Source organism: Athene cunicularia (genome assembly GCF_003259725.1).
Source record: "Athene cunicularia isolate RWA chromosome 10 unlocalized genomic scaffold, athCun1 chr10_part1, whole genome shotgun sequence".
NCBI lineage: Eukaryota > Metazoa > Chordata > Aves > Strigiformes > Strigidae > Athene > Athene cunicularia.
Window position 1 is genome coordinate 8,540,400 of NW_020799112.1, and position 26,308 is coordinate 8,566,707.

Genomic DNA, 26,308 nt, shown 5'->3' on the forward strand with positions numbered 1-26,308 from the left:
CGGGTGCCTGTGCAACGGCTGAGGTGTGTCTTGCTCTCTTGGGAGCAGCCATCCCTGGCAACGTGAACACCAGGACCAGAGCGAGGCCCAAGCACCATTGAGTGCACTTCAGCAGCCCCACAGACCTCACAGACCTGCAGATGAGGCAAGGAGCAAGGAACCCCCAAGATTCAAGGATGAAACAAATCCCAGAACAATTTTACAGGCTCTTTAAGGGCTCTATTTTCCCACGATGACCAGCACCTTTCCCACCTTTGCCCCTCCACCTCGCAAAGTGAAGCAGTGGGGTGCAGCGTGCTGAGGCCAGAGCCCTGCTGTGGAGGTACTCCGATGGTCCCCGCATGACTCCTGAAAGTCACCACATGCTTTTTGTGAGTATAAAAAGTGCTTCCTCTTGGCGTGGATGGTGCTGGCTGCAAACCACTCACCCTCCTCACCGTGACCCATCTCTGCCATCATGCCAGCCCCAGCACGGCCCTGGCACAGACACCGCACCAGCACAACCAGCTGTGGGATCTCCTGAGCACCCAGCAGTCGCTCTGTTCCTACAACAAATTTACAAGAAAATGAGGCTTTGAGCTCTACGTGAGGAGTTTGTATCACAAAGTGACAGTTTGAGCATAAAAATGAGGCTTTCAACACTAGAATCAAAGCTTTGGACCCTAAAAATGAGGCTTTGGGACCTAAAACTGAGGTTTTGAGCCTTAGAAGAGGGCTTTGGACCTTCCAAATGAAGGTTTGGACTCTCAAGATGAGGCTTAAACCCTAAAAATGTCTGGCTGGATCCTAAAAATGACACTTTGGACCCTGAAAATGAGACTTTGCAAACTAAAATGCAAACCCCATTTTTTGCTTCTGGTAATGATCAGCAAAATAAAAACCTGGGTTTTATGCTAAGCCAGAGAAGCCCAGAGAGTGCTGAGGCACTTTAACAACAAAAAGTACTGAGGCAGCTCCAGCACACCTCCTTGTAGCCAAAAAGGTTGTTTGTTTGTTGGTTTTTTTTTTTAAAAAAAGGCAGGTATGCCTGTCCAATGCCACATGTGAGGTGCAGTGCAGCACACCCCACCTGCCCTGGGGGCTTCTGTTACAGCAACATCATGGGACAGCTGGGGGGAACCCAGGGCTGCAGCAGGGGAGCGATTTAACCCAGCACTTCTGTCCATGGGGGCTGAAGGGTGAGCAGGGTCTGACAGCTCTGGGGTGGGCAGCCCAGGAAGATTTCTCCTTAGCTGATGTGTTGAAGGGAAGATCTCTGCTGCTGCTGGAGACGGGGCCAAACCCTTGGCTGACACCCAGCTACAGTCCAGTGACTGCCAATAAGTGCACGCTTTGGCTCATTATGCTGCATTTTCACCCAAGGTAGTGCCAAGCCACGCCTCCAAGATGGGAAACTCAGAGCCTTTGCAGGCTGGGGGGGGCTCAGCCAGATTTTGGGGGGCCAAGGGGGCCAGGGCAATGGCAGGACAAGTCTGTGATATTTGTCATTGCTGGCACCATGCACATGGATGCTGCTGGTGCACTTTGTGCACTGGGATCTTCCAACTGGAGCTGTAACATTGGAGGAGCACAATTACCCTCCTCCTGCCTCTGCCAAGAGTGCAAACCAGAACAAAATCCTCCAGGATGGGCACTCAGGGTAAGCAGAGAACCCCCCAGGGTAATTAATGGTGCAGGATCCTCATGGCAGTGTGCCGGGAGGGATGCAGGCTCCTTGCCTTGGCACATTGCCAATGGGGAGGGTTCCATCCTGCTCTGGCCCTGATGCCAAGGGTGGGGAGAAAGGCACTGGCAGGACAACATCAAACAGCATCCCATCTCTCTGGAAAAGGGACCCCTTTAGTCTTCTCTCCCATGAGGCTTCTTCAGCATTTTCCCATTTTGCAGCTCCCCTGGTTCTTGGGGTCCCCCTGTTGGTCCCCACCACAGCTCAGGGCTGAGACCAGACTTAAGGTAACACCCTCGGGGACCCACGTATCTCTGCTATCACATCCATCCCCAGCAGCACATCCCCACCAGCACATCTCGGCCTCAAACACATTCCAGCTGGAAGGCTTAGCCATAAATCTTGTGGGGATCTGCTGGAGCTCACTGTGACCCCAACGTGTGTCTGCTTCCTCCTACCACCGACACGACTACCGCTGCACACAACGGCTGCCACATGCTGACAAGCCGCGGGAGGGGAGAAACATCTGGCTCTGCTCAACGCTCCAGCACGGAGATAGATAGATATATAGATAGATAGATAGATAGATAAAAATAACATGCAATTCCAACTCCAGCTGTGCTTCAATGCTCACACGCTCAGTGCCTTCCTGGCCACAAAGCCCTCTAGAAAATAAAATATTAAAAAAAAATAAGGTGTTTTAATGACAGTGCATCCCTGAAAGCTGCAACCTGAGAGCAGTGTGTGGCCCAGGGTGACCAGGGTAAATAGGGACTGAAGAAACAGGGATTAGGAGCATAATCCTGCTCTCCTGGTGGCTTTGTGCCTGTGGTTAAATCAGTATTCGGTAGCTCAGGGCAGGTTCTCCTCAGCCCTGGACCAATAAGGATGTTAATGGGTTCACTGCAATGCACCCAAGGCAGAGAGTCAGTTAGGAACCCCACCACCATCACCATTAGTGCTGCAAGGAGAGGCCCCCCCACATCATCTCTGTAGGTTCGCCTGGCTCTGCCCTTCCTGGGTTTCTCCACAGGGCTTTACACCCAGGGCAAATGAGTTCCAGAAAGCTGACATCTGGGATATATCTCTGGGAAGAAAAAAAATATAAGAAGGATGGGGCAACATAGAGGGAATGGGCTGGTGGATCACAGGCCATGGGTCGCTCATCCACAAAGACCTCTTCAAAGGGAAATGGCTCTAAAATTGAGAGTTGGGGGTGTTCAGCTGGAGAAGAGAAGGCTCCAGGGAGACCTTAGAGCGGCCTCCCAGGACTGAAAGGGGCTACAGGAAAGGGGGGAGGGATTCATGATTGGGAGGGGAGGGATAGGATGAGGGATAACGGTTTTAAACTGAAAGAGGGGAGATTCAGATTATATCTAAGGAAGAAAATCTTCACTATGAGGGTGGTGAGGCCCTGGCAGAGGTTGCCCAGAGAAGCTGTGGCTGCCCCCTCCCTGGCAGGGTTCAAGGCCAGGTTGGACGGGGCTTTGGGCAACCTGGGCTAGTGGAAGGTGTCCCTGCCCGGGGCAGGGGAGTGGGACTGGGTGGGCTTTAAGGTCCCTTCCAACCCAAACCTGCAATTCTGTGATTAAAATTCAGCAAATTAACTCAGCTTCCATGGTCAGCACCCTGCTCTTTTCCTGGCTTTGCCATGATCCCAGCAAACCCATCACCCATTTGCCAAGAGCCTTTGAGGTCCTCCCCTCTGTCCCCATCTCCTGCAGTTTAGCAGGGTGGCATAGCAAGAAACAATGAACCATCTGGGAATTAAAGCACTACTGAAATCTGCAAAATCCCCACCAACTCCAGCATAACACGGGCAGCTCCGAGACTGTGTCTCCATCTTAATGGAGGTGACGCGCTCTTTGGAGCGATGCACATCAGGAGTTAATTCTGCAAGGGCCGTAAAGTTACATGTGTGTGGAAACAAGATCAAAGGCAGAAATGTATTTTTAAAGCCAAGGTTTTCATTTTGATCTGGGAATGAGATACCGGACCCCACTCTCATGCAAAGCAACTAAAGCCACCTGAAACCAGTGAGGTCCCAGTGACACATGTGGGGAACAAACAACCCCTTTCCATGCTGGAGTGGACCCACGTCCTGCCCCAAAATTCACCCCCAGAGCTTGCACTGAATCCAAGAGCCAAAGGAAATCACACAAGAACATTTCTCCCATCCACCTGCACGTACGTGGAGCCTTCTGTCTCCAAGCTATCCCAGCAGGCTGTGGTCCTCACCCTGGCGTCAGGGCTGCTGGCAGCAGTTATGCCTTCCCGCATCCCCAACCACATGCTACAAGATGATCGGGTGGATTTTCAACACACTTGTTTTCCTAATTGTCTCGCTGCTCTGTTTTCTAATCGGAGATGTCTTAACACAAATAATTATAGCCAAGTAACTGATTAATCATTCAAATTAAATTAAAATTGAGTGATTTAATATATTTTGATAACGCACATGTGCAATAGAAAAAAAGTGATACTTATCTACAATTGTCACTCAAAATGGATGAGCTTCAATTATTTGTGTGGGGAGAAAACAGAGGTATAAAGTTCAGAATCCAAATTATTGTGTAAACTGTTGACACATTCTGAACACTGTTATTTAAATGCCATTAAATAGATATTTAAATGAGAATGAATAATTGCATCAATAATTCATTTGCAGCTTAAAAAGAAACTTTCCCACAATGTTAGCTGTAGGAATAGTACAGTTCGGCTCTGAAGATTTTTAACACTGTGATGGAGGAAAAGTCTCTAAAATACTTTCAAAAGCAGCCCCAAGGTTTATGTCTGATCCAAATCTGTGCCCTGATCCATCCACACACCATATAAATGCTCCCAGGACTAAAATCATCTGTTTGTCAAACCAGTCGGGTGCTCAGGATGGCGTGTTGGGGTGATGGGGTGACTCAAAATATTTCTCTACACGTGGCCCCAGACATGCCTGAGTCTGTAGCATCAGAGCGAGCTCCCCAGACAACGTCCCGCTGAGGACAGCAAGGTGGCCATACCTGGGGACAGCTTCTGTCCAACAGCCCAGGGCACAAGGAATGGCATCAACCCCCACCCCATGCTTCCCCCAGCAGAACCCTGGCTGACAGCAGCACTGGGGTTATCTGGAAGGTGATTAGAAAATGATCCTCACCATGACATGCCAGCTGATAATGTGTGTCCTCCTCCTCCCTCCTCTCGCATCAGTACTGCCCACAAGCACCGATGGCAGGACCAAGTGCTGGGGCCCACCAGCGTGCCAAAATAAATCAGAGGCTGGTGTGATCCCCATCTACAAATTATACTTTAATTTGCTGCTTCTTAAAAACCCAGACATTAAAAAAAGGAAGGCCGCCGGTGTTTATGGTGTATTATGTTACAGTGCAAGGAAGTATAACATAGCGAGCACTGGTTCTTTAAACGGCATGTGTGCTCATGGGGGTATGTAGCAAGAAGTAACCCAACACGATGAGACGCAGCATCAGGCATTTAAAAGAAATAGCTCTGACAGTGAAAAATGTAGATAGCAAGTGCATGACTTCAGTTGCTCCACATCCAGCTCGCAGGGGAACATGGAGAAAAACAAACTGAACTGCAGAATCAGAGAGTGGTTTGGGTTGGAAGGGACCTTAAAGCACATCCAGTCCCACCCCCCTGCCCCAGGCAGGGACACCTTCCACTAGCCCAGGTTGCCCAAAGCCCTGTCCAACCTGGCCTTGAACCCTGCCAGGGAGGGGGCAGCCACAGCTCCTCTGGGCAACCTCTGCCAGGGCCTCACCACCTCACAGGGAAGAATTTCTGCCTTAGATCTCATCTAAATCTCCCCTCTGTGAGTTTAAAACCGTTACCCCTCAACCTATTTCCACCCCACCCACCCCCCAAGAAGAATTCCTCCCCCCTTTCCTATCGCCCCTTTTTGTCTCGGAAGGTTGCTTAAGGTCTCCCCGGAGCCTTCAGAGCCTTCTCTTCTCTAGAACTGTTGAACCAGTAGGGACTTTCCCAGCCTGGTTCATACTAGAAGACCCGGAGGATGCCGTGGGCCTCTCTCATCAGCACCACTGTGGCGGGCTGTGGGGGGGTGGCTAGGAGGGGGTGCCTGGACACATCTGATTTAAACAGGGAGGACGAGGTCTTGTCCAGCTCAGACCACGCAGGCAGTGAGCAGGGACGTGGTGTGTGTCGGCACAGCCTGGTGAGAGTTTGCTGTGGGAGGGAAAAGCCAAAAATGCAGGCAGGCAGTGCAGGCAGCAGCTGAGCACCCTGTCTGTACAGGCAGCAAACCCAGCTCACCCCTCAATTAAAGAATCACCGCATGGTATTTGCTGTGCAGGGGCAGGGGAGGCATCTCCTATTATTATGAAATAATTGGGAAAGCATTGTCTGCTGTTTCCAGTCACGCGTCTCTGTTGAGTAATAGCTTCTCAGGTATGAAGACCTACAGGTCTCAACACACTGGGCCATCTCTGCAGCCCTGATACAGCCTCAGATGTTCAATGGGAAGACAAGAAATGGGAATTTAAAAAAATTTTTTACCTCCCAGATGTCTCTAGGAACACACCACAGCTGCTCTGGCCACAAAGAGACCCCCAAAGATTAGCAGGGCTTGAGAGCCCTGGGGAAAGCTCTGTGTGCGAGTCCCTCTGTCCCATGCCTGCAGTCCCTGCTGCCAGGTCACCCTCAGCAGCAGACGCTCACCTGGACCGCAGGAAGATACTCAAGACTTTCAGCTCCACAATGAGCCAGGGTTTTGGGGGTGAAGGGACACATCAGGGATGGCTCAGCTCTCTCTGCCCAGCACAACGTTTGGGGCAGGGGGGTCTACAAGAGCCCCAGCCCCTGTCTTCTTTTCACTCCCCAGCGCAAGGTGGATATATATTACTTAGCACTGCTGCGTTAAAAATATGATTGTCAGCCTCTGTAATTTTCCAGTGACAGCTCGAAAAGAAACAGCTGAGCCACAGAGCTCCAGCTCCACATGCCATCTATTTCTACTGTCAGCTCCAGAGAGATCTTAATTATAATGGCTTTTGGTGCTCATTCCTTCCTAATGCTGTAACAGGGAGATGATTGCAGCCGTAAATGAGCGATCAGTCTATTCCCTGCTGGGTAGTAAAACTGGTTGTCAGGCTGGGGAGGGACGGCACGCAAGAAACTGCTCCCCAGTTACAGTTCATGTTGCACACTCGAGATAAAATTGAATTTGGCTTACTCATAGCTGCAAGTTACAGGGCACAAGGTGGTAATTGCCCCAGGAATGGAGAGGGAGCACGAGGTTTAATTGGCTGCGGAGTCTGGAAACAGCAAGGATCAATTTTGCATCGGTTATAAATACGGATGATGAGCCTGGCCCCGAGTCTCCGGCTTTGCAGGCACTGGCTCAGTGTTGCTGCTGCCTTATCACCCCTCCTCAGAGCTCAGGAGCAGCTGCACAGACCCAGCAATTCAACTTATTTGCTTTGCCCAAATGAAGACAAATTACAGCCAGGGCAAAGATTTCCAATGGATGTCAGAGAGTTTAGGACTCTGCCCGCCTGCACAAGTGAAACCCAGGGGACCTGTGGGACCACGTCCCCTCGCTCTGGAGGGTAAAGGACCCTACCCTGCCACACACCCCTCGTACAGGGAAGCGCAGAGAAAACCCCACTAAATGCCATTCCCAAATACATTAGCTGCCTTCAAAATTAAAACACACTTTAAAAAGACATTTTAAAAGAGCTGTATTATTCACTGGCCTAGACTGAAAGTCCGACTGTGGAATTTCCTATGCAAAAACAGCAGCTCAGGTTAGAATTTATTTATGAAAATAAAGCACACAAACCTCTCCAAAATGATCCACCTACCCCCTGCTTGCATGCTGCTTTGGAAATACCTCACCAAGGTACAGAACCGGGGCTGCTGCTTCTTTGGCTGTGCTGTATCCTGCACTGCCAGATCCTACTCCGTTCATGTTGCAAACTAAAAGCCATTTACTCTGTACAGAAAATTACTAAGTGCACGTTCATATGGTAATTAGACCCGATGAGAACTGAAGCCGTCTCCACCCTCAGCTGCCCAAGGAAAACCAGGCTCCCACGTTTTTCTGGCGGTTTTCTTTGGAGCTGAGGCGTCATCCTCACTGAGAGGAGATAGAAACATAGGTGAACGTGAAGCCATCCCTGGGAAATCACCCAAGCTAAAACCAGCAGCTTAATTACTGCTCATCACGGTGGAATTATTTTTCAGATGGTAGAAAGAGAGTATTTGAATTACAGGAAAAATACATTATTATTGGATTAAGTGTTAGGACAGGTCAACTTTGGATAAACCAATTCCTGGCCTGTGGAATATTTCACATTCCTGGAAAAATATGGCCTTGGTGAAAAAGGATCTCAGTCTGAACAGGCAGCCCCGGGTAATCTGTGCAACAACATCTCATGGCCAGGAACAGCTGCATGAACCAGAAATTGGCACCTTTTCCCTTATTATATACATGGGTGCATGCACACACACGTGCACAAAGGGAGGGATAACTCACAAGGACCAACAAGTGCTTATTGAGGACATTTTCAAAACTGAAGGCCACCCCTCAGAGATCTCCCATTTGCCCTGAGCTGCTGCTTTCCATCTCCCTGGACAAGTAGTGGGTGGCAGAGAGAGCAGCAAGCCCCCAGCCTGACTATGCCAGCACTACAGATGAGGGAGCACCCACTACCCACTGCCCTCCAAGGACAACCTTGTGGCATCCAGCACCTCATTTTTCAGCCCATCCTAGCTCCCCATTTTGGCTTGTTTTGCTAATTTTAATTAGCTGAGAGTAGACTCTATAAAACTAGCACAAATATATTTTATCTGTGGTATTACAGGAGATGTGGGGGAGCAACATACGCTTATATACCAAAAAGTCTCCAGTCTGCCAAGTCTGTTTTGCCTAAATAAACCCCAAAGTTTATATGTCTCTTAATCCGCTGGTTAGCTTCAAGTCCCCAGGGTCTGCTGGGAAACCAGCATTTACTGAAGTTTTACCCAGACCTACCAGGCCATCCAGCAAACCCAAACACTCAAGATTTAAAGAGGAAAACAGGGATTTAAAGAGGGAATGGGGCCGTCTGCCCTGAGTGGGGCTTTACTGCTCTTCACCCTGAGATTTGGAGGGAGAAAAGTGCCTGTGGTGCACGCCTCTTCCTGCCACACACTCGTCCCCTTGCCTGATCTGGTGCCAGGTTTATTGCCTTCACGGGAAGGCTGCTATCTAAGCAATAAAATGATTTGCAAAAATCTTCAAAAGCTTATAAAAGGAGTGATTGATGTGCTCATCTGCCAGGCCCTTCCTGCCTCTAGAAGTCTGGCTCATAATCACAGCATCTCAAAAAAAAAAAAAAAAAAATTAAAATAAATCTGTAAATACTCCAGTTGATTTTTTCACAGCTCTTTCTGCTGGCACCCACAGCATACAAAACCTGCGGCAGTGTGCGAAGCCTCCCCGGTCAGGCAGCCCCCCGCAAATTAATTCATTAGCAAACATGCACCTTCCTTCCCTGCAGCCCCATCATCACCAGCTGGATGTGTCCTCTCCTGCTCTCCCAGCCAGAAGAAGGGAGCCCAGGAGATGTTTATTGTTCATCTTTGCTCTATCCTGCATCACCCAGGTGCTCCTACAAGGGAGGGGGATATGGTGCTGGGCTGGTTTGATTTTTGCCAATGCTGGTCACAGCTGATTGAAGCAATTTTACAGCTGAAAAGAAAGCTGTGAAGACTTCTTACAGGTCATGGGTGGCAGAGCAAGCTAGCCACACTGCTGCTATTTGTGCTTCAGGGCTGCCACAGATTTATATCTGTGTCATTATATATTGTTTAAAAAAAAAAAAAAAAAAAAAAAACAAAGTCAGAAGATCGCTGACTCAAGCACTGAAAGTCCCTGAACAGCCTCTGCTTGTGCAGATTTAGACTCAACCCCAGCCAACCAAAAAGAATAATTATTTCTCCGCTCCACTGTGCTATTTAAGGAATGATGAAGTACAAAGACACTGAATTATGCACAGAAGAGTTATGCTCACGCACAGCAAGGTAGCAGCCACCGAAGATAAATAAAGTGGATGCAAGTGCTCCTGTGCCCGACCCCGGTCTCCCCAGTGACTTTGTTGGATTCCCATAGAAAATCTAGTCTGGATGGGGCAGCAGTTTCCAAGGTGCCCTGCTCCACCAACCCCTGGCCCAGGCAGGAACCGGCACCAGGTACCACAGCAGTGCTGTAGGGATTGCAGCAGGCAAGGACAGCTCTGGCCACCAGAACAGGACAGGCCAAGGACTAATCTTGTCCCCTGAATGTTTCTAGCACGAAAAATAGCCCTGTCCCTGTAAGCACTCCCATCCCTGCAGCAGTGACAGCCCAGAGGGAGGGGGGACGTCGCCATACTCTTGTCCCTCAGCACAGGGACAGGCCCCTGGTGTCTGGAGCTGCAGGTTGATGCCACAGCAGGGCTGCTCCTGCCCCTGCACAAACCTTCAGTGACAAGGCAAGGCCTGACTGTGGTCACCATTCAGTTCATTGTATTTCCTACCAAACAAGAAATGACCCAACCGCAGCATAATGTGATGGGCAAAACCTCTGATGTGGCCGTGCATGAGCACCCCTCCTCCAGCCACGGCCCAAGACGGCATCCTTCCCCCCCAGCCCCTGCCTTGGACCAGGTCGCTCTGGGTGAACTGGGCTGCATCCCTCAGCAAAGTGCTGACCTTGGTCTGAAAAGCCCCGGGGGCTGCTCTACAGGGTGGGCAATTGCCACCCAGGCTGTGTCATGAGCCATCTCTGTGCACCCATTTTCAGCCTGGAGACTGTTTCTCTCCAAAACATCTTCATCTTTCCCCATGCAGATTTTGTCCATAGCCTCGTACCCCCGGGGCAGGCACCAGGCACAGGGTGGGCACAGCTGACAAGCAGCACAAGGGAAAGCAAATAAAACATTTTTCAATGGGATGGGATTTGCCCAAAGCCAAGACACTGCCACATTTCCAACAGCCCTTTGGGATGTGCCCAGCAATGGCTGGGACTTTGCTGCACAAAAAGAGCATTCAAATCCCTTCTTTTTCTTTTATTATTGGTCCTACAGTACTTTATGGATCATCATTGGTTTCCTCATCTTCTCATAATTTATAAAAACAGTCTGTCACTATACTTGGCTTCACCTCAAGTCCTGTAAATCAAGGTATTTAATTAAACATAGCAATTTACCAGCTCTCAGCCCAATTCATAAGAAACTCACGCATCATTTGAGTGGGATTTTCATATACTTCACTTGGAAAAAGTACAGAGATGACTTCAGCAGAACAAAATACATTTTTTTTGGCAACTCACAAAACCACTTTTGCTCAGTTGCAAGCACATTACTGCTTTTCCATCACCTGCCCAGGGGCTATCCAACACGTCCTGGGGAAAGCCATCACCCAAATGGTCCCCTGTGCAGGGACACGGGCTCGAGACAGGAGAGCACATGGGGGGATGCAGCTGGGGGTGGCAGGGTTTGGGGCAGGAAGATGGAGGTGTGATGGGTGGGAGGCCACGGGGAAAATCCAGCATCGCAAAGAGCTTTTGCCTCTCTGATGGTCCTGGGGACCATGTTTCAATCATGGGAAAAGCACCCATGGGAGGTTGCACGTTATTTGACTCCAGAGGCTCTGACCTTGGGACCTGAGCCATAGGGGACCTTTTCAGGAAAGGGGGTCTGCAGGAAGGTACATTGAAATGTTGGAGGCAAAATATCTAAAAGCGCTCCACAGTTTCTACATCTTGATTTGAACAACAATAATGCTATTTTACCAATAAAGTCACTAACAACCATTGCTACCTGGAACCTGCCCAGCACCTTGCCTGTCCTTGTGCTTCTGGGTATGCAGGTGCTGATTCCTGGATGGGTTCACTGGCCACATGGACAACCACAGAGATGCCACAAAAAGTCCTAAAAATTAAAAAAGCAAAATAAAAGTTGGAACTTGCTTTAAAATCCAACTTGGATCTTTAGGGAAAAAAAATACCCACACAACTTATTTTTTTAAAAAAAGTTTTTAATATTTGTTACTCTTTTTCTCAAGGAGAAGTAGCCTCCCATGCTTCAGCGAGCCCAGCGCTTTGCAGTGCTCGTGCATCATGCTGTGCCACAACCTCGGCACCCGCCGGCAAACCCTGCTCTGCCCTTCGGAGCCGGATCAGTCCCTTTAACAAGTACAAGATTTCTCGCTCAAACAGCATTTCAAACCAGAGATCTGAGCAATAACGCAAACACAACACATGCAACCACTTAGAAGTCAATTAATATCAGCGGAAGGCCCCTTGTTGAAGGCAGCAGAAGGAACGATGTTACATTTCCGGAATAATGGCTGAAATTTGCCATTGTGTGTCATCAGGAATCATTTAAAACAGTTTTGATCTAAGTTCTTTCTGTCAGGGCTTTAATGAATTAACAGATGACAGATTGCCGTAATGAGAGTCTCTGCTTTAAAGACAAGGCTACATTGTTTTTTGCTGTACTACTCGTATAATTTGGGATGTTTAAAAATAATTACGGCGGAAGATTAATACCTTACAAGTCTTCAGACATTTCTCACACGCAGTGGAGAGCCGAGCCTGCCTTTTGCACCGTTTTTTGGGACATGGGTGGGAGAGGAGCAACACCCTTTTACCCCAAAAAACATCATTTCACCCCACACGCTGAGATCTGTGGTTGTAAATGGAAATAAACCCCATAATTCTGGTCCTGTGTTCCCGCAGAGAGCACTTTCACCCCAAAACCTAGCAGGCCCTTTGGGACAAGCCCCTGTGTCCCTGCCTCAGGGAGGTGGGCAGTAACGTGGGGTTTAGGCAGGGACTGAAAAGCACCCAGCCCAGGGAGCTGGGGTAAAAATAAGGTAAAAGCCACTAACTGGAGCAGGCGCGTCCCCCGGTTTGTGCCGCATTCCCCGTACTCATTAGCTTGGTTGCTGGATCACATTTTTCTGCTGTGCAAAGGGACCACAAAGGCATATTATATCCAATGTTAAGTAAACAAACTTTTGAAAACTGCCTTTTATTGATTCCATACGGCCATCTGGTTTGAAGGAAAGGCTCCCTCCCTCTTCCCCCTCCCTGTGAAAATATTCGAAGGTTAGGGACTGGCAGCGGCTCAGCATGGCTGAAAACCACCTAGTTTCCTTTGCGGTTAACAACACAGGAAAACGTCTAACTTTCAGATAAATGTTGGAGGCTTATTTGGTTTACCCATCTGGTAGCCAGCCTGTTCTGCGAAAATTAAAGATATACATATGCAAATATTCACAGTCTGCTTCCAAGATCTAAAGAATTTTTATGATGTAACCACAAAAAGAGGTTATTTAATGTTGACAATATGTAGCAGAGCAAAGCACTATAATGCTGCATATGGTAATGTAACTTATGAAAATGAAGCCGCAGTGCCCTTACAGAGTAATGAAAAGCAGATTTCACCTTGAAGACTATTTGAGCTGCTTAGCTTGTAATGACTTGAAAAAAAAAAGAAACCAAACCCCAACAAAAAAAACCCAAAAAACATTGGTGTGAAAATACAACTTGCCCCACAGCCACGTGGATCCCAGCCAGGGGCGGGTGTGCCAGCCCTGAACCAGGGACGTGCCACCATCCTGCCGGGGATGTCTGATGCGCAGGCAGGGCACAACAAACCCCCCCAGTGATGCTGATGCCAACAGAGCCCTGCCTTCCCACGCTGCAGCCCCACACATGCCTCCAAACACCATGGGCAGGAGAATGTGTCCCTTATCCCCGTCAGCAGTCCTGAGGGGACAGAAATAATGATTCTGGGTCGAGGGATGTGGGAAGGATTGCACCCTTCAGATCCCAAGGGAGGAAGGGCACCCACAGCAGGTCCTGCTCCATCACCATGGGGTGGAGGTGGTGGGAGCTGCACATCCACCTTCCCCATCGCAAAGTGGGGCTCGCTATGCCCTGCCAGGAGTTGGGTACTGCACAGTTGAGAGCCCCCCACCCAAGGGGGCACAGCCTGGCTACCAGCCCCTCCATGATGGGCACACACCACTCGGACACTGGCATCCTCCAAACTGAGAGGGACAGTGATGCTGCGTCCCCCAACCACTGGCCCACCTTTAGCCAGGCAAGTGGTTGAGGTGTGCAGGGAAGCCCCCCACCACCCCACCATCATGGTCCAGCTGCATCAGCTGTACGAAACAGGTTACCTCCACAATTCAGCAGAAACATCAACCAAGCCGTGGAAAAGACTCTCTGAGCCAGACCCCATCCACGATGCTGCTTTGCATGTAGAGAAGACTTATTGCTACTGCTAAAATTAATTATGTCCTCCTTCCGTAACGAGCACCTTTGTATATTATGCAAGCGCTTTGCCTGTCATCAACAGCCTCAGAGAAAGAGAAAGATGTTTGAATTAACAAAATATTACTGTGATCTTCTCCCTGACAGTATGGAAGCAATAATATTTAGTGAGTAACCGAGTTTCCTTTAATAATTTAGTAGACTGCAAAAACCTTGATCATCCAGCTGACTCTGAGAACAAAATAGTCAAGCTTTGTGCATCCTAAGCTGAGATAAAAATGCGAGCAGAAGAAAGAAGTTTAAAATTATATTTTAAAAAGCTAATTAAAAACGCAGCCCACATGCAAGAAAGAGGCCAAGGAAACTGTTCTTTAAAGCAAGCGAAGCCACAGGTTTCCCTATTTCCCTGTTTCATCTGCGAGAACAGAGCAGAGGGATGTCGGCGAGCTGCCCTCCTCCCAGCTCTCTGTGGGTGCACAGGGGAAGGGGAAGCAGGAGACACCTTGACTGGCTGCACCCCAGGACATGTTCCTGAGACAGCCCCCCGGGTCATTCAGTGACATGCGAGAGGACACCAGGGTTGTGCCAAGCTCAGCACCAGGCAGGTACCATCCTTGGTGAAAGTGTGAGAGTGGAGAAACCCCCCAGCCAAGGGGCTGCACACCTGCAGACCCCTCCGGGAAGTGCTTGTAGGAGCATGGGGAGGAGACCTCCCCACACCTCAACCAGCTCCATGGGACAGCACGGGCCAGTGGAGGGAAGGACCCTTCCCAGGGTGATAAATAAAGCACCTGGCCAAGGTTTTTGACAAAAAGAGTCTTCAATAGCCCTCCTGTGCCCTCAGAGTAAGCCACTAGTCCCTACCTGTTTGTCCAGCTCCTCTGTCCCTGTCTGGCTCCCTGAAGACTGCAGGAGCACAAGGGGGTCGCTACCAGCAGAGCCACAGTGGTAGCAGGATGTCTAGTGAGGACTTCTGAGTCACAGCGAGATGCCAAGCTTCAAACTTGGTTGTTGTACAACTCGATATACCCAATCTCGTGCCCCAGGACCAATTGGTGGAGTGTGCAAGAGAAGGGACGAGCATCTGCAATGCTGCAAAACCCTTGGCTGGAGCTGGCCCAGCCAGCATTGGCCCAGAACAGCAAGAACAGAAAGATGCGGGTGCCCCATGAGCACCCATCACCCTCCAGTTCTGCGTTTCTCCAGCTCACCAGCAGCAAACCGGTGAGGTGGACCAGAGACCAGTTGGTACAGCAGCTTGGGCAGGAGGAACCTGAGGAGGACTCTGATCAGCTTGGCACCATCCTGGAGTCAGGCACGAGCCTGTGGATCCCAGCACCCCCACAACCAGCACCAGACAGACTTAATTTTTGTTGTTGCTCTTGTCATTAAGAGCCTGGGTTTCTCCTGGGAGCCCCCAGTCATTGAGGCAAATAATTTGACACAACACATTTTTGAGCATCATTGTTGGAAGCTACAGATATTCCCAGCTCAGGGCTGGTGAAGCACAGGGGCTTGGCAATCTCCATCATGAGAAGGAGCTGTCAGGGAGCCTTGTGGAGGGAATTTTGGAAAAAAACAAGAAAGCAAAAAAACCTCAGCTTCTCTGACAGGGCCAGAACTATTAAAAGAGCACTTAGGCCCCTTAACATAAAAATGCATCAAAGAAGAAAACCAGATGAGTACAGATTCATTTGCCTTGGAGAAATCCTGGCTCTCTGATATGCTGCCTTCCTCCACAGCAAAGGTTCAGTGCGGATTGAAATGCCTTTGGGCAGCAGAGCTGTTTTGTCTAAGGCGTGTATTTGCAGAGGGCATTTTAACGAGCAGCCTCTCCAGAGGGGCTCCACCACTGCTCCCTTCCCTCTCATTGGCATGCAGAGCAAAAAAGCCCCCGAATCCACAGTAATGAAAACTAGATTCCTTTTTAGATAAACACTCTATATCAATGACAGAAAGATGAACCAAAGCTACATCAATGTCAGAGCATCAAAGAGCTCAAGATCAGGCTTCAGACCTGCTAACAACACCATCCGCTGCCTGCCGGCACCTCCACAGGCTGGGCAAAGACCGGCCCTGCTGGGACATCTCGAGGACTCCTCTGCAGGCAAATACTTGGGTGGTCGTCACTTTGCAAGGTCACAGGACACTGCAGGAGGCCACAGCTTGCTCTACGGACATCACAGGACGTCCCAGCCACAGACAAGTTGCCAACCCTGGTGAAAGCACCGAGGAGCTCGGGAGCATCCAAGCCTGGCTGGAGCAGCACAGACCCCAAGAGCTGTCTGGTGCTGAGCACTCCCATCTCCCACGGCACACCAAGGCAACAAAAGCCCCAAGGACATATCCTGCTTCAGTGGGAGTTAATGCTTCAAACTCCAACACGTGCCTTTTGGTTTGGAAGAGCTCTGGACCAGGAGGACACAGAAGACCTGGCCCCACCAGGTCTTCTCCAAGCTCTGGGACAGGCTGTGTGACAACCAGCACCATGGCAGCTTCAGTCCTGGCCCTGCTCACCTCTCCCAGCACAGGGAGATGCAAAACCAGCATGTCATGCCTTGAATTACAAATAAAGCAAAGCACTCCAAGAAGAGCCTCAGGGATGAGGTTAGTGAGGCGGGTAGTAAAGACCATCCACCGCCTTCGAAGCCAGCCCAGCCGATGTCTGTTCCAGGCTTGCCACAACCCACAGGGAAACCTCTGAAACCTTGGATAACTTGTGCAGGTTTTCCCAAAAAATGAGACCTTGCCAAGGAAGGCGTGTGAAACACGCATGAGCCCCTATGTGCCCCTAAACCCGCCGGTAACACTTAGTCAGTCCTCCCCCACTTTCAAACCCACCTCTGTTTATCCCTCACCATAAAAACAAGCAGCTAAGGGGGCACCAACATGCTGCAACATCTGGGAGCCATCTCAGCCCTGGTGCTGAGCAGTGAGTCAACAGAAGGTGTGATGAGAGCCAGATGTTCGCCTCTGCCCATGCATCCTAAGTGGAGGGGATTACAATAAGGGGACAAATAAAGAGGAAGGCCTGCGAGAATATGTGGAGCCCCTGGAGGCCTTTAAAACTGATTTTAAAAACCCATTTCCCTCGATTCAGAGGGAATTTTATAGAGTAGCACCAGCCAAGTGCTGGCTGTTTGTTGCAAGGCCAGGCGACGCCGAGCCTGGGTTTCAGGCAGGAATAAACCCTGCTGTTTCCTGATGCAGGTAACACTTATTTGCCAGCACCCAGGTTCTCGGCACACCGACTATGGATTGGCAGCACCCAGCACCAACCATGGTGGCAAACAGGGAATACCAAGGGCATGAGGCAGTGGTGGCTGCAGGATGTCTGCTCACAAAGCCTCTCACCTGCCTGATGCGTGCAGCAGCTTTTACACATGGTAGATTTTCTCATCCCTGTTCGGTCCCTGCCTGGGGAGGTGCAAAGCTTCTCCTCCTCTGCGGGGAGCTGGTACTCCAAGAGCGGTTGAAGGGCTCCGTGGCTGGCACAGGGGTGTTTTCCTAAGCCCAGCAGGACATGGATGCAATCATGCAGCTCGTTGGCTCTAGTGCTGGAGGTGGCAGCTCTCACACCACTGGCATCTCTGCAAAGCCCTGGCCTGGCTCCACGGAAGCACTTTGCACCTTCCCTGTGCCTCCAAGACCCAACGCAACTGCTTGCGAGTGGAAATAACATTAAGCCTGGCTTTAACTGGGATGAAAATTACAGGAGAGCAGGAAACCACAGAGCAACCCTATCAGTCAGAGATCACCAGCAGCCACCATCTCCACCACAGGCAGGGACCAGGTGTGAGGACTCCCTCATCAGTGATGTAATTAGAGGAGGCCCACAGCTGGGCAGAGCTTTACTACCCTTTCTAATGCAAGGGCCACATCCTGGCACACAGAAGCTTGCCTGCAGCACCACAACCTGGCAAGCCTGTGCCCCGGGATATGAGGCAGGACACCCTGTATTTCCCCTCTGCATGGACAAACCTTCAGGAGGTGAACGGGATTTTGTTTACAGCTCAGATCCACTCCTTCCTGTGCCTTACCCAAGAGCTGATGTCAAATGGAACCCAACACCCCGGGATGAGGCTTTCCTGCTGCCACACAAACCTTGAGGCTAAATCAAAGCATTTATCAGAAGCCAACGCTGCAGCAGAAGGGGGATGCTCTGCAACAAGAGAGGAGACATCAGTGCAGGGACAGTCTCCTCTTCCCAGAGCTCACCTCGACCCCACCAGGCTGCTGCATAAGCACAGCAGCAGGTGTGGGCTTGTCTTTGCCCTGAGCAGTTGTTCAGTGTGGCCAAACTGAAGATCCAAATTCCTGTTGGCTGAGGCCCCCCTGGGCTGAGTCATGCTCCCCGCGCTCCCACCAGCCCAAGCCTGATTGCTTACTAAAAGCCCCGCAGCCCATTAAAGGTTCCTGGGGGGCTCAGGAGCAGCTCTTCTCTTTGGAGAGGTCTGAGGGGGTGCTGGGTCCCCCAGGAGGGGGACCTTTAACCCCCCAAGCACCCATGCAGGCACCCGCCCATCCTAGAGCCCCCAAACAAGCCAGGGATGGGGCCTTACGAGCCAAAAAAAGGGGAGAAGCAGCAAAGTCCCATAGCACAAAGCAGAATTTGGTGGTTTGAATCTAAAGGTCAGGGCCTGGCTTGTAAATTAAACACACAGCAAGGCCAGGGGGTCCCCAAAGCCTCATCCCACTCCCGGTAGCGCCAGCATGGCTGGTGGAGGGAGCTCCAGTGGGGGTGGAAAACTCATGAGTTAAACCATGCGCCGGGGCTGGGAGGGGGCCGCTGTGGAACTAGGCCCTCCCGCTGCTCACCGGCCGGCCGTCGGCAGGGGGCGGCCGGCAGCGCCGGGCTAAACCGGGCTTGGCTGGGCTGAGCTGAGCCGAACCGACTTGAGCCGAGCTGTGCTGAGCTGAGCCAACCCGAGCCAGGCCTGGCTAAACCGAGCCAAGTCAAGCTGAGCCGAGCTAAGCCAGGCCTGGCTGAGAGCCCGGCCGGGCCGCAGACGCTCTGCCCTGCTCCCTGCCCGCACGGCCCTGCCGTACGTGACCCTCCTCACGCCCTGGGGTGGCGGGAGCAGCCACAGCGCCAAGGCACTGACAGGCCCTTCTGAGTCCAGTTCCGCTCTTTCATTACTCATCCAGGTATTGCTCCACTTGCCACCCCAATTAATTCGGTTTTCCTGACCCACACCGGCTAACCGCAGCCGTCATGCCAGCTAACGAGGGACACGGCCACCACGGAGGAGATGCCGGGTCATTTCATCCCCACTGGGATGACTTGGGTTCTTCGTGGCCGGTCCCTCATGGGAGCCAAGCGCCTGACAGCACGTTGGGGATGAGGTGCCTTGGGAGGAGGCAAAAACGCGGAGCGCAGCATCCCACAGGGCCTCGCATAGGCCAGAGAGGGACCGAGGGTTGCCAGGGGAACGAGGCCTGCACTTCCCACCTCCCCGCTTTTTATTTCCACGCTGTAAATCGGTGTACAGGCAGGGCTGGTGCCAGGCCGCAGCAGTGCCGGGGCCAAAATCCCCAGGAATTGCTCTGACGTGCATCACGCTGGCACCGCGGCACAGGACAGGCGAAATGGGGAGAGGAAAGAGTTGTCTGGGTACCAGCAGCCCTGTCCTTACTGCCGAGAGCTCCCTGCGGCACGGCACGGTGCAGCCACAGAGTGGCTGATGCTGGTTTATTTTTAATACTTAATGAGATAAAAGGTTGGAATTGCTTTTAAGCCCTAAATTGCCTCAGCCCTTTTTATCTTTCAAAAAACACGACAAGCAGTTTTGGAGGGTATTTTTTTTAAAGTTTGTTATAATGATTCCTGGTAGCTATTATGTTGGAAATAAGGCTCTTTCAAAGACTGTTGGGATACATTAAATGTTTCATTTTTCAGTCTCCGTTTCTTTGTTTTTGATCTCCATTCAGATTGATTAAAGACACTGACTGCTCAATTTTGATTAAATCCTAAATCATAACTGGCTTACAAAACAACTGTGAAAGCTGACATTTATGAAGTTCAGTAAACTAGTTGTAAGAACAGGAGTGCGAGATGGAAAAAAATAATAAAATTCCTTTCCAAACAAACATCAGTTGACAGCAAACAGATGGTTAGAGGCTCTTACTTGTAAACTGGAAAAATTAAGATTTGGCAGGTTCTGTTAAAAAATAGTTACAAAACATCTTAAAGTTTTCCCCTTCATATCCTGGTGTTGCTCTGGGCATCGGTTCAATATTTTCATAGGCTACTGCATGGAAAAGGTTCTGAATACATGAAAGCAGCTGGCATAAAAGGGCTTAGAAATACTAGTTTAGATTTATAGGAAGCAAGGTTGCCAGCATCCCAGAGATGCAGTATTTAAAACCCAGCTTCTCAGCCCACCAATAAATCACTGGAACTTAGCAGCATCATGTGAGTTTCATCTCCAAAGGTGCAAGAAAAGTGGGTAAAATGTAACCTTGGTAGATTTTTCCATACTTGTTGACTTACCCCGTGATAATGTTAAGCTAATGATTTTGGGCAAAGCACAACTGCATAAAACTAAACCTCTCACTAACACAGGTTCCCCCCCAGGAGGGGAATTCAGCCAGAGACCTGCTTCTTACAGACAAACATTTCCTCCTCCTCTGAGCTGTGAGGGAAAAAAGGTCAAAGGAAACATGGGAGAAATGCCCCAAATCCCAAAGGAATGAAGCCTCAGGGGAATGATCCTGCCAAGACCCTTTGGCAGCATGAAGTAAACCTGTCTGGGACTTAGGCTGTTGTGATATTCCATGGCAGTGGGTGACGGTTGTGATACCCCATGGCCATGCATGACCATTGCAATAACTCATGGCCATTGCAATACCCTGTGACAGTGTATGGCCATTGTGATACCCCGTAGCTGTGTGTGGCCATTGCGATATCCAGTGGCTGTTGCGACACCCCATGACAGTGCATGGCCATTGTGATACCCTGTGGCTGTGTGTGGCCATTGTAATATCCCGTGGCAGTTGTGATAACCCCTGTCAGTGTATACCACTGCTTAGTGGGGATGCAGGACCTACAAAACCCCAGTGCACACCCTGTGCCTGCAGCAGCCCCCTGAGTTGCCCAGGGGGTGTTCTGGGTGCTCAGATCAGGGGAGCAGCCCTCAGGGTACTCCTCTCCCTCAGCAGATGCTCTCATGAGCCTGGCAGAGGTGCATTCCTGTCCCTGAATGCTCTCCTGCTTGTACACCTCATGGGTGCTGTTGCTGAGGTCAAGAGATGGCGAGGGTGCTGGGAAGAGCCACCCTCACACCATGCCCCAGGCTCCAAACCTCCCTGCCTGGCATCTCAAGCACGTTCCCACAGCCGTGTTGCATGGGGTACCCAAAACCTGGGCCAGGCCCTGGGACAGCTCGGGGCGATGTCCTGGCCCAGCGCACGGCGGGTCCGCCTCTCAGCATGCAGGCAGCCACCAGTTCGCCAGGGTTAACAACCGAACCGTCCTGTCTTCGCCTGAGAGTCAATGGGGCCTTGTCTGCAACCTGAATTACTGGCCTGCAAACAATCATTTCAGAGGCAGCATCCAAGTCCAGTTCCTCCCCCTTTTCTCCCTCCCCCTCACACTGAAACAGCCACTGAAACCATTTGCAAACTGTTTGCAATTGCTCTGGGCGCAAACACCAGGTTTCACCGGGTCCTGCAGCCGCTTCCCCAAGCCAAGGGCTCCTGGGGAGTCAGACCCCCCCCCCGGCTGGCATCACCCAGCCCACATGCAGCAAAAATACGCTCACAGGCTGAAAACAATTTTAATTTTTATGATCAAAGAGAGGTGCAGGATGGAGGGAGAGAGACTGCACAGGGGAAGCTGCAAGCGATGCATGGCCCCAGCTGCAGCAAGGCATGCAGGACCGCAGCAGACCCTGATGAGGCAACCAAGGCTGTGGCATTAATTCAAGCCATGTTTAAAATACACTGTGGGTGTGAGAGCTCAAAGCTCCTTGACCCTCAGGCAGGAGATTCGCGGGTGAGGGGCCAGTGGGTGCTGTTTCAGCAGGTTCCCTGCAGAGCCTGTGCTGGAGCACAGTCACCCCAAACCCCTGCCAGGAATTGCCGCTGGCACAGCTTACCTCCTTCTGCTTACCGAGCAGTGCCGTGCCTCTTTTTCTCCCCATAAATGCAAGCGTGTACCACGTTTCCCTGGGACGTGAGGTGCCCGTGTGAAGCTTCTTCCAGAGCAATTGTCGCATTTCTTCTTTTCTGTAAGAACAAAAATCCCTGGAGAACCGGGCTTCGTTGCCTCTGTTTCCTTCCCAGGCAAGGCTCGCTGTAGAGAGATGCAGAAACATGTTAGAGAGAAAAGAAAACATGCAGGCAAACATTTCTGAACCTCATAGCGCTGCTTTGATCCTCATTTCATGTCTGGGTCAAGCCTTCTTTTGGCAAAATCTGGTTTATCATTCATACATCTAAATCCCTGGAAGAGAAACCCCCATGTCATGAGACGTTGAAAACTCTGTTCGACAGAGTGCTAAAAATAATCTCCTCCAGGGAGCAATCCCGCTCTGCCCTGGAGGGAAATGGAAAGATGAGTTAATAGGTCTTTTCCATATCTGGTTTCTGTAATTCTGCAGAAAAAACAAGGCTGACTCTGCTGTTTACTTTTCTGAATATGCAAAACTCATCTCTGCAGGTCTCCGTCCCAGCCTTCCCAAACAGAAATACTGACTACCTTGCTGCAGTCCAGCTTTGCAAGTGCCTTTAATTTCTCCATTTAAAAAAATAATTCTGCTACAGTTTTTTTCCTTTTTCTCTCTGCTCGTTCGAATGAATGCTCAGACAGACACTGGCTGTTTCCAAGGGACTGACTTGAGTTGCCAACTTTTCTTCCCAGGAAGAATCCTCTTCACTGTGTGCTGAGCAGAGATAATAAATCAGGTGAGCAGGACTGCACTGGGCCAGCGCAGCCAACAGATCTCGGTGACTCCTCTGACCGGAGGGGAAAGAGCCTGGGAGGTTTATTTTTTTTGCAGCCGTCTGGCTGTGCTGGAGATGCGCTCCACAGCACTTGAGCTGGCAGATAGAAGATGGGTTGTTATTTCTTAAAAAAACCAACAGAAGTCAAGTGCATTTATAAGGTTTTCTCCATCACCACTGGCTTGGCGGGAGATGAAGGTTTTTCCCTTGGAGCCACAGACACTAGCTTGGCCAGGGCTTCCCTGTGAGGGACACAAGTCACAAACTGGGGCTGTCTCTGTGCTGGGGACCAGGCGGGAGAAACACTGCAGCCCTGGACCTCGTTGGCCACATCCTGCCATGTCTGGGCCACGCACAAGAGCGATCAGGGCAGCCAGGACCAGGCAGGTTGTCACCAAGCTGCAGCCAGCCAGCCACCTGGGCCAGCCTCATATGACCTTCAGCTCCGTTCCCCATCCAAATTGCTGCTCTTTCTTTGTTTTCTGCATTTTCTTTTTTCAAATTTTATTTTTCCTAAAGGCCATTGTGGTTTTGCTGCCTGCATAAATCCAGAATTAGCCTCCTGTGACCGTCAAGGAGCTGGGAGTGGCGCTTCCAGCTCAGAGCAGCATGGGCGGGTGGCTCGGCTGATGTTCCCGCTGCTGATCTGGCTCAGCCTTCCACCATCATGGCCACTGAACTGCACCATGGCAACAGATGCTCAATGTCCTGCAGTCAGATGCTCTTCCAGTTGACGAGACCAACCATGATGGCCTGGCACCAGTGGCCCAGCAGGTTGCCCAGAAGTCTGTGATGGTTTTGAGCAACTCAATCTTGGGGTGATTTGAGGCTGCTGTTCACCCCACACCTACCCCTCAGCCTTTGCCAGCATCTCCCTTGCTTTGTTTCCCTTTCCCCACCTGCTCCATGGTGTGATTTACCGCTTTCACGTTTCTGGTTCCACCTGGGACGTTCCGCAGCATTGGGGACCGTGTGCCACTGCCGTGCCCTGTGCAGCAGCATCCTCAATCCTGGTGACCCTCAGTGTCACCTCCTCAAGGTGTTTTGTGATAGGAGTGGGTGAGGACCACTACGCTGCTGGCTGTTGTTTGGCCCTGTCTATAGATAATTAGAAATGACACCATTACCCAGTGTTTAATTAATCAACAGGAAAGAAAAGAAAGCTGGGTCGCCCTCAAGGAACTTATCACAGATATTAAAATGGTATCATAGAAGTGCTACAGCTCTTTAAAGGGAGCTTTAAAATATGAGACCAAGCCCTGAGTTGGAAGAAATGAGGCTGCTGTCTGGTGTGTGACTGTACGACAGCAGCCATGGGATGTCCAGTGGGGCAGCTGTGGGTTAACTGGGGCTGCTGGTGGCAAACTGCTCACCCTCAGCCAGGAATGGGCATGGAGGGCTTTGTTTTTGTCTGAAAGCCTCTTGGAGCCTGGTTGTAAGTACCTTCGAGTTTTCAGGCAAGGAAACAAACCCAAGCCCCAAGCCCGCCCTACACTACAATCCAATTATCCATCCAAGAGCAGAAAATCACAGATGGTTTTGCATGGATTTTCTGAAGGAGTGATACTCCAAATGCTGTTATCTGGGGAACCGTAACAAAATGTACACGGGCACTTATAGCTGCAGCATCTGGAAGGAACGGATAAAAATCTACTTATGTGCACAGGCAAAATTTCCAAGAACAAGAGTGCTTCTGCAATTCCTCGCCTGAATAGGAAGCAGAACAAGCACCGGCCGAGTCAAGGACTGTGAGCCACTGGGAGTCAGCCTTATCCACCGCATCCTGGCTTCTACTGAAAGCCAGAGCAAAAAAACCCTTCCAGCCCCTGGGACTGAAACGCTGCACAAATTCAAACCCCGTGTGCCTATGTGGGGCAGGAGTGATTTGCAGCTCCAGCTGCAGAAGGGGAGTTTGGGAACAGCTGTAGAGCATCGGAGGGGATGTAATCACGGAGGATGCTGGAGGGATGGAGGGAGGGAGGCAGAAAGCAAGCGAGGCACTGGTAGAAAGCTTTGTACTCTGGATTCCTCTGGCAGGCGTAATGGAAGGGGGACCAGGCTTAAAGGAAGCAGAACAAAGGATAAAAGTAATGTAAAGGCTTGGCAGAAAGGGGGGACTTCTGAAGGCTGCAATATTGAAGGGGTTTTTAAAGGAAGCATTTGAAAAGAAAGCTGCCTGCACTTCAAAATCCGACATAGCATTCTGCTGCTCGCGTGCTTCAGCGCAGGAAGGACCAACAGCAGACAGAAGGGAACAAAGAGAATTTTTAATAAGAAATCAGAAATATGGCCCGACGGTGCGGGGCAGTCGAGTGGTGTGATGTCTGGCTCGAACGTGCATCTCCCAATAGCTGGTAGAGTCACATGAACTCATTACAAAACTTCCAGGGATATAAAAAATGTTTTAGAAAACATTAGCATCAAGCTAAACTGGTGCGTTGGCATACTGCCCACTGAACAATTTATCTCAGATATAAATAGCATAATTAACCTACACAGTATATACATTGCGTACACTAGGATGACTTTTTGTTGGAAAACAAATAAATCTTTAAAAGTTTGAACCCTATTTACAGAATTGCTGCCCCATAAATCATTCAGATCATCAAGGCTACTTTATTAATGCCTTTCTGGCTGCATGCTTGCAAGGAAAAGGCAGAGACCTGAAAATAGTTTAGCTTTATAAATATTCCCCAGCACACAGCAACTGTCTTTCAGCAGGTAATGAAACATATGACATGCTCCTAATCTATGACTGAGGGCTATTTTATGGTACTTTCCTCCCAGTACTCAGATCCAGTCATTTTCTGCTCTCACACTGGAAAAGAGACTTGAGTGAACCCTCAGCATGTTCCCCGCCGACACCAGGCTGTGTGGTGTGGTGACACGCTGAGGGGAGGGATCCATCCAGAGGGACCTGGGCAGGCTGGAGAGGGGGGACGTTCAAACCTCAAGTTGTTCAACAAGGCCAAGGGCAAGGTCCTGCCCATGGGTCGGGGCGATCCCCAGCACAAATCCAGGCTGGGTGAGGAGTGGCTAGAGAGTGGCCCCAGGGAGAAGGACCTGGGGGGGTTGGTGGGTGGAAAACTGCCTGTGAGCCAGCAACGTGTGCTCACAGCCCAGAAAGCCACCCGTGTGCTGGGCTGCACCCAGAGCAGTGTGGGCAGCAGGGAGAGGGGGCAAAAACTCAGGTTTGCTCTGCAGCTGCAGGAAACAACCTTCAAACCCACTGTCATTAACAGCCGGGTGTGGCTGTTCCCCCATGCTGCCACTCCAGGGTGTGGAGCTCCTCGAGACATCCTTACCCCTTGATTTCACTGCAACAAGAGAAGCTTAACTAAACCCAGCTAATTTCTGTGAAGTCTCAAACCACCCTCAGTCTGTCTTTATAGTTGATCTGGTAACTAATGGTC

General features: G+C 50.5%; 1 long non-coding RNA gene across 1 annotated transcript in view; it reads right to left on the bottom strand.

Moving 5' to 3' along the window:
• LOC113484113 overlaps positions 1-22,679 on the bottom strand; it is a 39,488-nt gene extending 16,809 nt beyond the window's left edge. The window contains exons 1-2 of the long non-coding RNA XR_003399160.1: positions 22,049-22,679; positions 11,482-11,592 (exon numbers count right to left, since the gene is read on the bottom strand). This is a non-coding gene — a long non-coding RNA (uncharacterized LOC113484113). The remainder of the gene's footprint in view (positions 1-11,481; positions 11,593-22,048) is intronic.
• Positions 22,680-26,308: the final 3,629 nt, after the last annotated feature.